General features: G+C 47.8%; 1 pseudogene across 1 annotated transcript in view; it reads left to right on the top strand.

Annotated features, from left to right (window-relative positions):
- Positions 1-2,029: 2,029 nt before the first annotated feature.
- The window catches only part of LOC307067115 (zinc finger protein 541-like), a 32,030-nt pseudogene continuing 16,963 nt past the window's right edge, over positions 2,030-17,096 (top strand). The window contains exons 1-7 of the transcript in view: positions 2,030-2,468; positions 6,386-6,629; positions 8,290-10,154; positions 11,904-11,962; positions 12,170-12,329; positions 12,487-12,654; positions 13,546-13,876. The product of the transcript in view is annotated as a zinc finger protein 541-like (transcript). The remainder of the gene's footprint in view (positions 2,469-6,385; positions 6,630-8,289; positions 10,155-11,903; positions 11,963-12,169; positions 12,330-12,486; positions 12,655-13,545; positions 13,877-17,096) is intronic.

The following is a 17,096-nucleotide window of genomic DNA, read 5'->3' as shown; positions in this document are numbered from 1 at the left end:
GTCCTTGTCTTCTAGCCTCGTTTCTGTTGAGAAGTTGTAAATGATCTGCCTGGTCTTCCTGGTAGTCTTTAGGGTTTTCTCTTGGTCTTTAGGGTTCTGCAGTTCTGCTTGTGTGTCGAGGAGTGAATTCATTTTTTTTTTTTGTCCTGCTCTGGCCTTGCAGTGCTTGTTCATGATTAACTATATACCTTCAAGAATCATATCTTTAAGTCTGGAGCCCTGTGTTTCCGCAGTTCTGGAAATCCCTCCGCCATCCTGAGGTACCATGTCTTCTCCATCCTCTCCTCTTCCCTTTCAGGACCCCTTTTAGGCATATGTTGGACTTTTGCATTTGCTTCTTCATTTGTATTTTCCATTTGTTTCTCTCTCTGCACTGAATTCTGGGGGAGAATTATCTTCAGATTGCTCTGCCCGTTCATTATTTGTCTCTTCAGCACTGTTTATCTGCTGTTTAACCCTCCCAGTGAGTTTTAAATTTACAAGTCTTTCATTTCTAGAAGTTTCATTTGTTTCTTTTAAAAAATGTCCTTGCCCCTTGTGTCTTCTTCTTTTCTCTGCTAGGTTTTGTTGTCTCTCGTCCTGTTTTTAACTAGTTCTTGTGATGCTTTTCAAGGCTTGTGTGCGGTGTTTTTCTTTCATTTATTTAGTTTTCCTGTGGATGGCTTGGCTCTTCCAGGGTCCCAGGTCTCCCTTGCCTGTGAACTCAAGTCCCTGTTTCCTTTTCCATGTGTTTGTTACAACCTCAGGTCCCAGCCTCCAGGGTAGTGCTCTTTAAGAGAAATATAATATGAGCCATGTATATAATTTAATATTTGCAAATAGCCACATTAAAAAATAAAGAGGTAGATGAAATTAATTTTAATAACATATTACATTTAAGCCAGTAGATCCGAAATATTATCATTTCAACATGTAATCAATATGAAAATGAATTATTTGGGGTACTAAGTCTTCCAAATCCAGTGTATTTGACACTCACAGCAGGTCTCAATTCGGGGCCACATTTCCAGTGTGTCATCACCACATGTGACTGGTGGCCACCATATTGGATGACAGTTCCAGGCCCTGTATTGGAGTCTGACTTTCCCCTTGGGCCAACTTGTGCTCGCACCTGTGGCTTTGAGTTTCCTCATTGTTGCTGGCACTTGGGGTCTTACCTGTCTCTTGAGCTTGACTCTGTATTAAAAATGGTCTTTTCTCATATCTCTATGTGTTTATAGTTGGAGAAAGAGGTCAGTTTAGTCCACCATGTTGCCAAAATCCTTTCATTTATTCCTTACAACCATCTTTTTTTTTCATCTTCTTCTTCTTTTTTTTTAATTTTTATAGGGGTATAGTTGATTTACAATGTTGTGTTAGTTTCAGGTGTACAGCAAAGTGAATCAGTTATACATATACATATATCAACTCTTTTTTGAGATTCGTTTCCCACATAGGCCATTACAGAGTATTGAGTAGAGTTACCTGTACTATACAGTAGGTTCTTATTAGTTATCTGTTTTATATATAGTAGTGTGTATGTTAATCCCAATCTCACAATTTATCCCTTCCCCCCACCATCCCCTGGTAAACATAAATTTGTTTTCTACATCCATGACTCTACTTCCGTTTTATAAATAAGTTCATTTATATCCCTTTTTTTTAGATTCCACATATAAGTGATATCCTATGATATTTGTCTTTCTGTGTCTGACTTACTTCACTCAGTATGACAATCTCTAGGTCCATCCATGTTGCTGCAAATGGCATTAGTTTGTTCTCTTTTATTGCTGAGTAATATTGCATTGTATATATGTACCACATCTTCTTTATCCATTCCTCTGTTGATGGACATTTCGGTTGCTTTTTCCTTACAACCATCTTATGATGGAGGTACTCTTACGCTCATTTTCCAGATGAGGAAACTAGGGCTCATGGACCTTAAGTGACTTGCCCAAGGTCATGTGGCTGTTAAGTGGCCGAGAACAAACCCCCATACAGGTCTGTTTGAATTCCAAGTCCACGCTCTATCCACCATGTGTGTTGCCATCTCATAATTGTGATTCGTCCTCGTTCATTCTCAGGAAATAAACACCACCAAGAGCTCTCTCCTCCCTGACTCCTTACACAGCCTTGCTTGTCTAGAGAGTAGCTGTTGGCTGAGACCTGGTAGTGGAGAGCCATGGACCAGTGCAGCCTGGGGGACAAGGGCACCCTTCCATCCGAGATGCACCTCCCTTCGTTTCCCGAGAGCCAGGCGCTCAAATGCAGCGACACCCTCAACCGGGATCTGGGGCCTGGCTCACGAGACCTGCTGTACGACGGCCTGAGCCACTTGGACCTGGACCCCAGCCTCCTGATGCCTGACGCGCCCAGCAAGATGCTGGAGGACAACTTGGATGCCCTGTCCGTGTATTCAGGGAAGGACAGTGACTCCATGAAGCCGCTGGTGGAGTATGCAGATCCAGAATCTCAGACTGCCTTACGATAATACCCACTCTGCTTTCCCCCCAGAGTGCCAGCAGTAAGAAGCAAAAGAAGAAATGAAAGTAAAAGTACTTTGCAGGCTGGGAAGCACTGGACAGATGGTAGTGATTTTTACCAATACTGTTAGAATACCTTCCCACAGTCCATTGATGCAGTTCTAAGTCTTTCTCTTCCGCAGCGGAGGAGCAAAGGGAGAACTAGTGGAACAGTCAGAGACGTTGGTTACATCACCTTTTGGTTTACCTTCAGACTTCCGCCATAGGATAAATTTGATTTTTGTTTTTAACCCACTTCATGGGTTCTTGGGTAAGTTGCTTAGACGAGTTGACTTAGAGCTCCTTCGTATTTATAATCACACCACACGCATGGAAGGCCACATCCGGAACAGCCCTGCAGAACAAATGTCAATGTTAATTGGGATCAGCAGCTCAAGAACTGTCCTGCATACTCGCTAGAATGAAAGACTGCCGAGGCCCGCACTCCACACAATGTAGACAAGCCGGTCGCCTTGTCCCCGTGTTGGAACCATGGCTAAATGTGAAATCCTAGAAACCAAGGCCATCCTTGGTATTGCAGGTGCTGGGCCAGGCCTGGTTACAGTAATTAAGGTTCTCAACCTGAACCACAAAAATTACCTAAAAATGCTGCTAGGGTGAGTACGTGTGCGTTTTGCTGGGCAGAGAAACTGTGATATTTCACCAGATTTTCATATGGGTCTGTGCCCCCCAGTGAATGTTACAAAGCATTAATCTAGTTCAATTTTTCCTAATTTGTTTTAAAGTTGAGGATTTTTTTTTTTGGTTACCTTATTAAAAAAAATCCACTGAATGTTAAATTTTAACTCTTTACACTTCTCTAACTTAAATTCAGATTCATACAAATGGATATGCTTATATATTTTAATTAGAAAGTGATATAGATTTATATAGAAAAGTTAGAAAATAAAGAAAAGTAATAACAATTAAAATCCCCACCATGGCTCCCACACGTGGATTTTTAAAAAACGTAGGTGAGGCCACTAGGGTACACATGGTTTTGCAGGGATGTATTAAGTGTCTAATTCATTTGAAGTTTCTAAAACTTAGTGAGTCTGCTTTCTTATATGAAGGTAGACTATTCGGTTGTCATTGTAATGGTTATTGCATTGTATTGTCGGACCATATTCTTGCCTGATAGACTGTTACAGTGGATCTGTGAATAACTTTTCCATTGACTTTTCTCTTGGATGAGTTCTTCGCACATATTCCTCCGTGTAGGCTTGCTGGTCGGAGAACACACACAGTTTTAGAGCTTGTGCACATGCTTTCTGGGAAGAGCAAGTGGCTTCCCGGGCCAGTGACTCAATGTGCCTGTTTTTCAGTGTCCCTGCCAATTTCTTTGAAACCACATTTTGTTCTCTAGTTTAACAGTTGCTTTAATAAGCATTTTATTTATTTATTTATTTTTAGAGAAAAACTTCTGTTTGTTTATTTAGGCTGCGTTGGGTCTTCGTTGCTGCACGCGGGCTTTCTCTATTTGTGGCGAGCAGGGGCTACTCTTCTTTGCTGTGTACGGGCTCTTCATCGCGGTGGCTTCTCGTCGCAGAGCACGGGCTCTAGGTGCACGGGCTTCAGTAATTGTGGCACGTGGGCTCAGTAGTTGTGGCTTGCGGGCTGTAGAGTGCAGGCTCAGTAGTTGTGGCGCACGGGCTTAGTTGCTCTGCGGCATGTGGGATCTTCCCGGACCAGGGCTCGAACCCATGTCCCTTGCCTTGGCAGGCGGATTCTTAACCACTGTGCCACCAGGGAGGTCCTAATGAGCATTTTATTTTATTTTATTTTATTTTTATTTATTTATTTTAAATACTCATCTTTTTAAAAAAAAATTATTATTATTTATTTATTTGGTTGCACCAGGTGTTAGTTGTGGCAGGCAGGCTCCCTAGCTGTGGTATGCGAACTCTTAGTTGCCACATGCATATGGGATCTAGTTCCCTGACCAGGGATCGAACCCGGGCCCCCTGCATTGGGAGCGCGGAGTCTTATCCACTGTGCCACCAGGGAAGCCTTCTAATGAACATTTTAAAAGTAAGTTATCAAGGCAAGGACTTTCCCACATGGGAGTCCTATTTTCCCTCATTTAAACTGTTAGAATCATTCGACCACTCAACACAGCAGCTTTTCCTATGAAGAAGATGTAGACCAGACAGGTTAAGTGACAAATGGCCAGAGACGGAGTTGGGATGAGAGTCGAGGTTCCTTTCTGCTGTGTCTCTCAAGCTACATCTCAGCCACAGAGAATTAGCCTTTGGGGTCCTTTAGTGCAGTATGCACGCCCTGACCTGTTGGATTCTTGGGTCCAGCCTCTGCTGCATCCTAGATGAAGGGCAGTTTTTAAACTTGCTATCACGTGAGGCAGTCTAATCCATCTTAAGGGGTAGAAAAATCTTCCATGATTCATCCATGCAACAGTTACTGTGTGCCTACGAGTACAGGAATGGGAATCCCAGGAGCTAGGAACACAGCAGCAAGCCTGCAGAGTTCTTAGGTCTTGTATCCACTGTCCTTACGTTTCTAGTGATTTAAAATCAGCTTCCCTATACTTTTTTTTACACATCTTTTTAATATAAATTTATTTATTTATTTTTGGCTGCATTGGGTCTTCGTTGCTGCATGTGGGCTTTCTCTAGTTGCAGCAAGCGGGGGCTACTTTTCGTTGCAGTTCACGGGCTTCTCATTGAGGTGGCTTCTCTTGTTGCGGAGCACGGGCTCTGAGCGCGTGGGCTTCAGTAGTCGTGTCTCGTGGGCTCTAGAGCGCAGGCTCAGTAGTTGTGGCGCACGGGCTTTGCTGCTCCGCAGCATGTGGGATCTTCCTGGACCAGGGCTCGACCCCATGTCCCTTGCATTGGCAGGCGGATTCTTAATCACTGCGCCACCAGGGAAGACCCTCTTTTTACCTTTTATTCATCAAATCTAGCTCTGCCCCTTGTAGCAAGACAGAAGCATCCTGGCCCTTCAGCTACTTGAAGACATCTCCCTCTCCCACATGGACATTCCCAGTCTCTTCACCTGTTCCTCTGATGAGGTGATTCATGGAAATACCTTTTATCATTTACCCAAGAAGTACATAAACATGGAAAATTCAGATAGACAGGAAAAGGAAAATTAAGTTGATCCATGATCCTACCAATCAATCCCATTGTGTTTGTTTGTATTCAAATTTATTTGTCCCTTCTAAAGACTAGATCATTCCGTTTTTCAGCAATCCTCTTGTTACTGGCACAGCACTTAGTGGTATGGCATGAACATCCTTTCACGTCATCAGATATTTTCCTACAGTTTTATCTTAAATGCCTGCGCCATAGACCATTGAGACCAGAATACAGTCACCCACCTGCCCTCGTGTCAGTTATTAGGTGGTTTCTCACATTTCACCAGGAAAAACAATGCTGCATTTAACTCGCGTGCAGTTCACTGCAAGATCTCCGTTAATTTGTACAGATCTGCCTTAATTTCCTTAATTAAAAAACCCAGAGTGGAATTGGCTGGGAGAAAGGACTTAAACTTTTCTAAGATTTTGCATTGTGCATTTCTGGATTGCACTTGCAAGTGTGCTGTTGATGTTACCGTCATGAAGCCCTGCCTGTCGAGTCACTCTGTCCTGGAAGCACTCAGACTGTTGCTGTCCCCTCCCTTACCCCCCAAGTGTGGCTTGAAGATTGGGTGCTGCCCTGGAGGGGTGGCCTGACCAGGGTCCCTTCTCCGCCTCACCTGGTGCTAAGCCTGGTATTCTCTGCGAGTGCGGCTGCTGAAGTTGGGGTTCTCGGCCAACGCCCTGAGTTGGACTCAGCTGCTGAAGTTGGTCCGAGGGTGGTAGAGTGCTTCCTCCCGGGCTCCGATGTCCCCGGAGGTCATAACCTGTGCTTTCTCCCTCTGTCTAGACCTGGGGTTAGGCGTGGTGAAGGTGCCCAAAGAGGCTAACAAAGGAGGCAGGGCCACGTCTGGGAGCACAAGGAAAGGAAAGCGGCAGCACAGTTCCCCACAGAACACACTCCTGGACTGCAGCCTCTGCGGGAAGGTGTTCAGCAGCGCCAGTTCTCTCAGCAAGCACTACCCGACCCACAGCCAGGAGAGGAGACACGTGTGCAAAATCTTCAGCAAGGCCTTTAAGCGTCAGGACCACCTGTATGTAGGAGTCTGGTCGGGACGTCTGTTCAGGGGGCTAATGGGGGCTGGGCGTGTTCCTGGTTCTTTTGCATCCCCTCCCATCCACCTGCACCGCCCCCCACCGTCAGGTGTCCCAGGTGTGTGCAACCTGTTCTCCTCCCACGGCCAGTGTTTGTGGGGGGCAGGGCCTACACTGCCCCGGACAGCCAGCCCTCCCCAGCCTCCAGATTCACTGCAGTGAGGAGAGTGCCGCTGCGATTTGCAGACAGGACCCTTGTGCTTTAAAAACACACTCCAGAGGCTATTTTGTCATGGAGGGAGTTTGGCTAACTCTGTAGAGAAATTTTCAGAGTCCCTGGTAGGTGTCTGAGCAGAACAGATACGCACTCCATGAGGAATATACGTTGGGATAACACCAGGGCTTAAGGGGTTCTGAGATGCCTGTTTCTAGAACATGGCAATGGACTGTTCACTCTTTTTTTTCCTTAATTCCCCCTTTTATTAACTCAGTTTTTTTTTAAACTTGACTTTAAAAAACAAGGTCAGTGTAAGAGGAGCAGAATTCCATTTGTTCTTCATGTCTTAGAAATGATAAGCTTTTCTTGCTGCCGAGGGAGGAGAGACAGACTTTCAAACTGAGAGACTGGTACGTGGGAGTGGACGATCCCTTGCATGTTTACAGCTCGCCCAGCCTTGACTGAGGCTTCGATGAATCCCGCTTTCATTGTATCCTCTCCCCTCTCGCCATTAAGGATGGGAAATGGTTTACTCCTGTCACAAGCTGGTAATAGTTAGGGCTAGAAAGTGGGTCTCCGGATGCGCTCTCTGCTGCTTCCCTCAGATGGAGGCCAAGGGTCCCTGTTTGGGAAAGGGTTTCATTATTTACTGGGTCCAATTGATTAGAACCATACGGAGTAGGATTGTTGGGAACCCAGAGGGTGATTTACCCATTTGTTTATATTTATAATGTATTAATGCAGGTATAAGTATGATGTAAATATAATACATACTTGCATTCTTTTATATTTGCAGAAATTATAGGCAAATTTGGCTTTTTCTTTTTCTTTCTTTTTTTTTTTTTTTTTTGCTGTCGGGTTCCCAGGTCACTGCCTAGAGGACTCCTGTGGGAAGGCAAAGACTCCTTTGTTCAAGGAAGGATCATCCCCAAGTTAGCATTTCCTCAAGTGCGTTCTCAGAACTCTGCATCTCTGGTTCTCGGGGATGCTAAATGTGTCTATTTAAAAAAATGGTTTTGTGGGCAAATAAGTTTGAGAGACATGGAAAGTTCAACAGATCTCTCTTTATCTGCTCTGTGGCTTTTCAGTTTGCTACTAGGAACCTCCAAGAAGTAAAGAGTGTTTTTTCCAAACTTATTTGCCAGCTGGGCCCAAGTCCTCAGGGAGCAACCCTGGAGACTTGTGTTCCTTAGGAACCCACTTTGGGGAACTCTGACTTGGCTCCCACTGATTTTTTTAATCTCAGATTAGGGGTTTGCTTAGGGGTGAGGGCAAGAGCTCCCCCTTCCAGACGGCTTTGGCCGTAGCAGGGGTCTTTCCTCATAGGGTCTGAGCACAGTTTCTGAGTTGCGATGCTGCTGCCCCCTGGGGACACGCCTGGGTTCCTGCAGTTAGTGACCCACGCCGAGACACCCGCTAACTTTCTCCTCATGTGATTCCAGGACTGGGCACACACTCACTCACCAGAAGACCAAGCCCTTTGTGTGCAGTGCGCAGGGCTGCAGCAAGAGCTACTGCGACTACCGCTCCCTGCACTGGCACTACGAGGTCCAGCACGGCCTGTGCATCCTCAAGGACACCCCCCGGAGGAGGAGCCCTGCGGGAGCTCACCCCGTGCGCACGAGGTGGCAAGCCAGCCCGCACCCGCGAGCCTGTGGTCCCTGGTGCCCCCGGAAGCCCCATCCCCCAGCTCCCTCTTGCCCAACCGAGATCTCCTGTGCTGTATCATGAGCAGCATCGTCTGACAGAAGACCCCTTCTCCCGGGCCAGCCCTGGGAGGGCCTTCAGACAGCGGCGAAGGGAGGAACACGGCCTGTTCCTCCCTGCCCTCATCAGGGTCCTCCTTCTGGGGCCCAGCCAGCACCCCGGCGGCCCCAGGAGCCCTGGGCACTGAGGTTCCCTAGGAGCCCCGGCCCCCACGGAAGGAGCCGGGCACGGACGTGTTCACAGCCATCCACTCGTGAGCAGCGGAGAACAGCGGCCCAACGCAGCTGAGCCGGAGCTGCCCCTGCTCCAGCCCCCATCATCCCTGGAGGGCTGGCCCGAGGGCGCTCCCCTGCCCGCCTGCCTGCCTCTGTTGCATAGCCAGACTGTCCCCGCCAGTTCCCAGCCATCAAGCCACAGTTTCCAGTGGCTCCGAAACCTGTCGGACAGCCCTAAGAGCAAAGGAAACAGTATGTTTGTCGTCCACAAGCCCTCTGCAGTTCTGTCCCGGTAGGGCTCCGAGCCTGGCCCCGGGCTCAGCAGCGACTCCCCTGCGGGGGAGCCCTCACCCAGCTGGGGCACCGGTCTGGAGGACATGCCGCCCTTCCCTCCCACGCTCCTGAAAGCACAAGGGGAGGCCTCGGTTGACCCCAGATATGTTAGAACCAGCGGAGAAGACGACTCCTGGGCTTCCAAGAGGCGCAAGTTCGACTGCGACTCCTCGTGGCAGAACCCTGGTGAGCCTGGCCCCCAGGACAGCCCAAAGTCCAGCGGCCTCCCGTCGGAAGCCACGCCGCTCTTCCGGCAGCTGTTTCTGAAGTCTCAGGAGTCTCTGGTGAGCCACGAGCAGATGCAGGTGTTCCAGATGATCACCAAGTCCCAGCGGATCTCCTCCCACACCCAGGTGCCGCCGCCTCCTCCCAGCTTCCCACACCCGACAGCAAGCAAATTGCCCTGAAGTCACTGCAGGGGCCATGGCCACAGTAGCCCCCGCCTATGGCGCCCAGTGTTGACTCTCCATGCTGGCCCCGTGAAGCCTGAGCAAGAGGGATCCCTAACCCGCAGGAGAAAATCCAAACCTGCTTTCCCCACAGAGGCCTCCCCCAGCAGAGTGAACCCAGACACAAAGGGAAGACCAAAAGTGGCTGATGCTCCACCTGCCTTCACAGCGTCGTCCCTGGACCCTCCTGGGAACCCAGACATCTCCTCTCTGGCCTAGCAGTTGAGATTCTCGAAAGGGACCTTGGACGTGTGGGACATCTTCTCCCCCGGGGCCCTGCGTCAGACCCTGTTCGGAGGAGAGGAACCATCCAGAGCCCACCTCACAGGGAAGCAGGCTCAGGCTGAGAATGGCGCGGCTTCCGGGGCCACAAAAGGTGAAGAGGGCCCGGCTTGCTCCAAGGGCCGAGGATACAGGCTCATCTCTGGCAACTCCAGGGCCCAGCACTTTTCAGGCTTCCGGAAGGAGAAGGTGAAAATGAATATGTGCTGTGCGGCTTCTCCAAGCCAGGTAGCCATGGCCTCGTTCTCGTCGTCGGCCGGGCCTCCAGCGGATCCTCCCTGGGACTCCAAGTCCAAGCTGATGATATTCAACAGGATCCAGGTACCAGGGCCCTCTCACGGGACCTAACCATGCGGGAGGCAGAGTGTCGTCCTTACCTGTGTCCGTGTTTCTGACTTGTCCAGGCACTGTATATAACCTCAGCAAATCGTCAGATGCAGTTTGTTTACAGAGGGGGGAATGAAGGTCCAGAGAAGTGATGGTTCCTTCCATCACCCTCCGCCCTGCAACACACACACACAAAACAGAACAGGGCTTTAGAGTTGTCAGAGACACTTTGCATCATGTTTCTTCACTAAACTTTTTCTATTTGCTTTCGTTCTGCATTTCGCTTCCTTTTGGATTTGCCTCCTTCACTTCTTCAGAGAATGTAAAGGCACAGCTCCTTTGCCCTTGATATTTGTTCGTGAAATGCTGTGTCTATTCTGGTTGTGAATCACAGGTCCATAAGTCCGACTTGTCCCCTGCTGCAGGCCTGGCGCCGGTCCGCCCTTGTGGAGCAGCTTGGGTCCTCCCACATCGTGCCCACGAGGTCCTGGGCGCAGAGAGCTTGGCCACGTCTCTTCGTGCTGTTCCGAGGTCCAGCATCCTTCCTGTCACACCACAGCTACCTCCTCCTCTTTTTTTTTTCACAGCTTTAATATTCACGTGCCTTCTAATTCGCCATCTTGAAGTGCACCATCCAATTTGTTTAGGAGGTTGTGCACCCATTGCCACTCTTTGCCAAAACACTTTCATCACTGCAAAAACAAACCCCATACCCTTGGTTGTCACCCGCAATCTCTCCATCCCTCCCAGCCCCTGGCAACCATGCATCTACCTTCTGTCTCCATGGATTTGCCTATTCTGGACACTTCATGTGATTGGAATCATAATGCTGCGTGGCCTTTTGTGTCTTTTGCTTCTTTCACTTCACATGATGTTCTCAGAGTTCCTTTGTGCTGTAGCATGGGTCAGACCTTCACTCCTTTTTATCGCTGGTAAGTTGTTCATTGTATGGATACACCCTATTTTATTTATCCATTCATCAACTGATAGACATGTGGGTTGTTTTCACTTCTTGGCCATTGTGATAACGCTGCTATGAACATTTGTATACAGATTATTGTTTAGACATATGTTTTCATTTCTCTTGGGAAATACGTAGGAGGGGAATTGCTGGGCTCTAGGGTAATTCTATTGGAGGAAGTGCCAGACTTTTCCAAAAAGCTGTGCTGTTTTATATCCCTACCCAGAGTGTATGAGGCCTGCAGTTTCTCTGCATCCTCACCAACATTTGTTATTGTCCAGTTGGTTCTTTTGATTACAGCCACCTTAGTGGGTGGGAAATGATAATTTTATTATGGTTTAATTTGCATTTCCCCGATGGCTAATAATCCTGAGCATCTTTTAATGTGTTTATTGGCCATTTGTATATCCTCTTTGGATAAGTGTCTCTTCAGAGTCTTTGCCCATTTTTAAATTGGGTTGTGATTTTATTTTTGAGCTGTGAGAGTTCATTATGTATCACAGATACAGAAATATACATAGTCCCTTATCAGATACATGATTTGCAACTTCTTCTCTTATTCTGTCTTTTCACTTCTTGATGATGTCCTTTGAAGCACAGAAGTTGTACGTTTTGATGAAGTCTAATATGTCTGCCTTTTGTTTGGTTTTGGAGTCATCCAAGAAACCACTGCTTACTCCAGGGTCACCAAGAATTATACCTGTGTTTTCTTCCAAGTCTTATAGTTTTCACTCTTGCATCTCATTTCTGATATGTTGGCTCAGATGTATTTTCATCTTCAGGGTGGAAATATCTACTGGCTCCCCCACCCGATGAAGGAGGAGAACATGCCGGGTGGCTGGTAAGTTCCGAAGCCCCTCAGGAATCCTCTGGTGGCTTTGATGTGCTGGCCCTGGGTGAGCGAGCTCTGGATGCTTCACTCCTGAAGGGGCGAGCACCAGGCCACGGAGAATCGGGGGCATCATCTCCATTTCTTTAGGGTTCGTCCAAAGCTGTCAGAGGATCAGTGTTTGGGGACCGAGTCCCATTCTCCCTTTCTTCCCCACAGTAACCAGCACAATGGTGGTCCCACAGACTGGGCAGAGCCAAGGAGCACTTACGTCTGCAAGAATTGCAGCCAGATGTTTTACACCAAGAGAGGGCTGAGCAGCCACATGTGTTTTCACAGCGACCAGTGGCCGTCACCTCGAGGGAAGCAGGAGCCGCAGGTGAAGGGGCGCGAAGCTGCCATTCATCTCAGGATGGAGCCGTCCTCCTGCGGGGAGCCTGGCTGGGGGCCGGGAGTCAGGGCTGTGCTGCTCTGGAGGGGCCCCTTGCTCCCTACGTACTGTGTCTCTTAAAGGGCTGGCTCTTCTCTGTGTGTAGGTGTGTGGCATGGAGTTTTGCAAGCCACCAAGACAGGTGCTGAGGCCGGAGGGGGACAGGCAGTGTTCCCCGGGAGGCAGGAAGTCCTTGGACAACATGACCGCAGCCCCTTTGGTGGTCCCTGTGTTGGTGCCTGTGGCTGCAGCGAACCAGCCCCCGGGGAGCAAGGTGGGTACACTTCCTTCCAGCTGCTTTCCAGCTTCCAGTGGGAGCTGTGAGAAAAGCCCCCAAATCCTGACTCCAGAAGGGCTTGATTTGCATGTTCATTCATCCATTCAGCCTCCAGTGAACTTCCTTGTCTCTGGCCCTGTGCTGGGCAGGGCTGGGGACACTGCAGCGACCACAACAGGCCTGCCCCCGTCTCCTGGGGCTCCCAGCCCAGCGGAGTAGATAGACCCATCCCCGGACACTGACGACCCAGAACGGGCCGGGCTGGGAGAGGGAGCTGTAGGAGCCCCGGGGGCACCAGAGACCCTGCCTGAGGAAGGGGGTGTTGCAGCTGAGAGCTGGAGGATGAGGAGGGGTAAGATGGGCAGAGAGGAGGGGAGATTGTGTGGAGGTAAGAGAGAGTGTAGCAAGGTCAAGCCGTCGTCTCTTCAGCCTGTGCTGGAAGACCCCACCTGGAGACGTTCTTGCTGGACCCGGGTACGGGATGCGTGGAGCCCACTGTTTGTCTCCCAGAAGCTGCTGTCATTTTGAGGGCAAAAGGTTTTCCTTTTGTCATGCTGTTGCATCCGTCTGGCCCCCACACTTTAAGTGCCAGTCACTTTAAAAACGGACATGAATTTCCAAAATGGTCTGAGTGAGGGCCTCTCCTTGGGAGGTGTGTGTGCCTGAGAAGGCCCTAGCCTCATATATCACCCGGCTTAGGGTCTGGAGTCTGGCTCAGGCGTGGTGGCCCTGCCTGGCTTCCTGCGCTGAGGACTCTGGGCACGGCCATGCTGGGTGTGCGTCTGGCTGGTCAGTACCCTTTCCCACTCTCAGGCCATCTTGAGGACTGAGCTGTGGGGCCGGTGACCTCAGGTGACCGCTGTGGTTCTGAAGTCTCTTCTTCTCCAGGGACAGGAGAAGGACGGGGAAGAGAGAGACAGCAAGGAGAGCAGCCAACACAGGAAGCGGAAGAGGAAGAAGCTCCGACGGCCCAAGGCACTGCTCATCCCTCCTCCGCCCTCCATGTCTGGGGAGCCGGGCCCGGGAGGATGCCGCCAGAGCTGCCTGTGCTCGCCCGTGTTCCTGGTGGACCGTCTGCTGAAGGGACTGTCCCAGTGCCCTGCCTACACGCCGCCCCCGATGCTCAGCCCCATCCGGGAGGGCTCTGGGCTGTATTTCAACACTCTCTGTTCCACATCTGCCCGGGCCCGTCCCAACAGGCTCATCAGCGCCATGGTTGGTGAGTGAGCTTGATCACCCCATGATAGGCCTGCGGGGGGCCAGACCCACGCCCCCTGTAGAATTTGGTCCAGCCATTCCCTCTGGCCTACGCTTGGGTCTGGTCTGGGGGTCCTGTTGCTGTTTAGAACTATCCCAGGACCATCTGGGACCAGCAGCCTTCTAGGTGCTTATAATTTTGTAGCCAGAAAGAAAATAGACGCCATTTAGCCTAACCACCATTCTGCCTGCCCTTTCGAGTAATTGTTTAAACAGCTTTATTGAGATATAATTCACATGCCATATGAATCACCCATTTAAAGTGTACGGTGATTTTTTAGTGTATTCTTAGGATTGTACACCCATCCCACAATCTAATTCTAGAGCATTTTCATCACCCCAGATGATTATATCCACGAGTGGTTACACACAGGCCCAGGGCACAGGAGCTGTAGCCCCCAGCTCCTCTGCCCTGGGCAACCACCAGTCTACCAACCTAGTTTTTCTATGGGTCTCCCTATTCTGGACATTTCATATAATTGGGATCGTACAATAGGTGACATTCTGTGTCTAGTTTGTTCACTTAGAATAATGTTGTCAAGGTTCATCCATGTTGTACTATGCATCAGTGCTTCATTTCTTTTTATGGATGAATGATATTCCATTCTCTGGAGAGACAACATTTTATTTATCCATTCATCAGTTGAGGGGCATTTGGGTTGTTTTCGTCCTTTGGCTATTGCAAATAGTGCTGTTAAGAACATTTATGTATAAGTTGTTTTTGGACATAAGTCCTCATTTCTCTTGGGTATACAGCTCAGAGTGGAATTGCTGGGTCAAAGGGTAACTATGTCTGACCGTTTAAGGAACTGCCGGACTGTTTTCCAAAATGGCCGGGTCATTTTAAATTTCCAGCAGCATTGTATGAAAGTTCCAGTTTCTCCACATCCTTGGTAACACTTCTTAGCTGTCTTTTTCATTATAACCATCCTAGTGCGTATAAGTGGTAGCTCATTGTGGGGTGTTTGTTTGTTTGTTTTGCGGTACATGGGCCTCTCAGTGTTTGTGGCCTCGCCCGTTGTGGAGCACAGGCTCCGGATGCGCAGGCTCAGCGACCATGGCTCTCGGGCCCAGCCGCACCGCAGTAAGCGGGATCCTCCCGGACCGGGGCACGAACCTGCGTCCCCTGCATCGGCAGGCGGACTCTCAACCACTGCGCCACCAGGGAAGCCCCCTCATTGTGGTTTTGATTTACATTTCCCAGATGGCTAACGATGTTGAGCATCTTTCCATATGCTTATTATCCATTTGTATATCTTCTCGGGAGAAATGTCTGTTCAGATCCTTTGCCCATTTTTTAAATTGAATTCTTATCTTTTTATTATTGGGTTGTCTCAGTTCCTTATATAGTCTGTATGCAAGCCCCTTATCAGATATATGATTTGCAAATTCTCTCCAATTTTGTGGGTTGTCTTTTCATTTTATTTATGATATGGTTTGCAGTACACAAGTTTTTAATTTTGATGAAGCCCAACTTATTCTTAGGCCTGCGATCAATCTTTAGTTAACTTTTATATACTGTATGAGGTAGGAGTCCAAATTTATTCTTTTGCATGTATGTATCAGTTCTTCCAGCACTTGAAAATACTGTTCTTTTCTCATTGAATTGTCTTGGTACTTTGTTTTGTTTTGTTTTCTTTTGTGGTCCACGGGCCTCTCACTGTTGTGGCCTCTCCTGTTGCGGGGCACAGGCTCCGGACGCGCAGGCTCAGTGGCCATGGCTCACGGACCCAACTGCTCCGCGGCATGTGAGATCTTCCCAGACCGGGGCACGAACCCATGTCCCCTGCATCGCTAGGCAGACTCTCAACCACTGCGCCACCAGGGAAGCCCTGTCTTGGTACCTTTGTGGAAAATCAGTTGACCATAAATGATTTGAGATGTTTCTTCTTTTTTAATACAGGCATTTTACAGCTATAGATTTCCTTCTGAACATTGCTTTAGCTACATTTTGTAAGTTTTAGTATGTTGTGTTTTTATATTCATTCAGCTAAAGTATTTTCTAATTTATCATTCCACTTCTTGTTTAATACACTGACTATTAAAGAGTGTGTTGCTTAATTTTCACATACTTGTGAATTTTCCAAATTGCTGCCTTTTATTGATTTGTAATCTAATTCTCTTGTGGTCAGAGAACATACTTTATTTCTTTCTCAATTTAATTTATTTAATTTTTTTTTTATTTGTTTCCCTGTGCTGTGCAGTTTGCAGGATCTTAGTTCCCCCACCAGGGATCGAACCCATCCCCCCTGCAGCGGAAGCGTGGAGTCCTAATGACTGGACCGCCAGGGAATTCCCTTCAATTTATTGTAAAATTTAAAATTTATTGAGGCATGTTATATGGGCTAGAATCCGGTCTGTCTTGAAGAATGTGCCATGTGAGTTTGAGAAGAATGTATTCTACTGATGTTTGGTGGAATGCTGTATTTTGTCTGTTTTGTCTAGTTAGTTTCAATTTCCTTGTTGATCTTCTGCCTAGCTGCCCTATCCACTGTTGAAAGTATTGAAATCTCCAACTGTTATTTTTTAATGGTTTATTTCATCCTTCAGTTCTGTCGTTTGTTGCTTGGTGTATTTTGGGGTTCTGTTTTTAGGTGTGTATATGTTTGTAATTGTCACATCTTCCTCACGGCTTGACCTTTTACCATTAGGATGTGATTGTGACTTCATTTGTCATTACTACAATAATTTTATCATTATCTCTGGTAATATTTTTTTGTTTTAAAGTCTAATGTGCCTGACATTAGTATAGTCATTCCATTCTCTTTTTTGGTTGTTGTTTTCTTGGTATATATTTTTCTCTTCTTTTACTTTCAGCCTATTTGTGTCTTTGAAAATAAAGCATGTTACCTCTAGACACCATTAGTTGGATCATGTGTTTTTTTATCCAGTCTTAGAATCTCTGCCTTTTGGCTTGGTTTGTTTAATCCATTCTTGTTTAATGTTATATTGATATGGTTGGATTTACATCTGCCATTTTGCTTTCTATTTTCGATATGTTACATGTCTTTTTCTCCCTCTGTTCCTCCTTTCCTGCTTTCTTTTGTATTAAGAGAGTATTTTCTAGTGTAACATTTTAATTCTGTTAATTTTTCACTTTTTCTTAGTCATTTCTTAGTGGTTGCTCTAGGACCTAAAATATATGTCTTATCAGAATCTGTTAGGATGTGTAATAACTCACT

This window comes from Hyperoodon ampullatus (genome assembly GCF_949752795.1).
Source record: "Hyperoodon ampullatus genome assembly, chromosome: 18".
Taxonomy (NCBI): domain Eukaryota; kingdom Metazoa; phylum Chordata; class Mammalia; order Artiodactyla; family Ziphiidae; genus Hyperoodon; species Hyperoodon ampullatus.
Note: the sequence above shows the minus strand (reverse complement) of the source record. Positions and strands in the feature narration are given on the sequence as shown.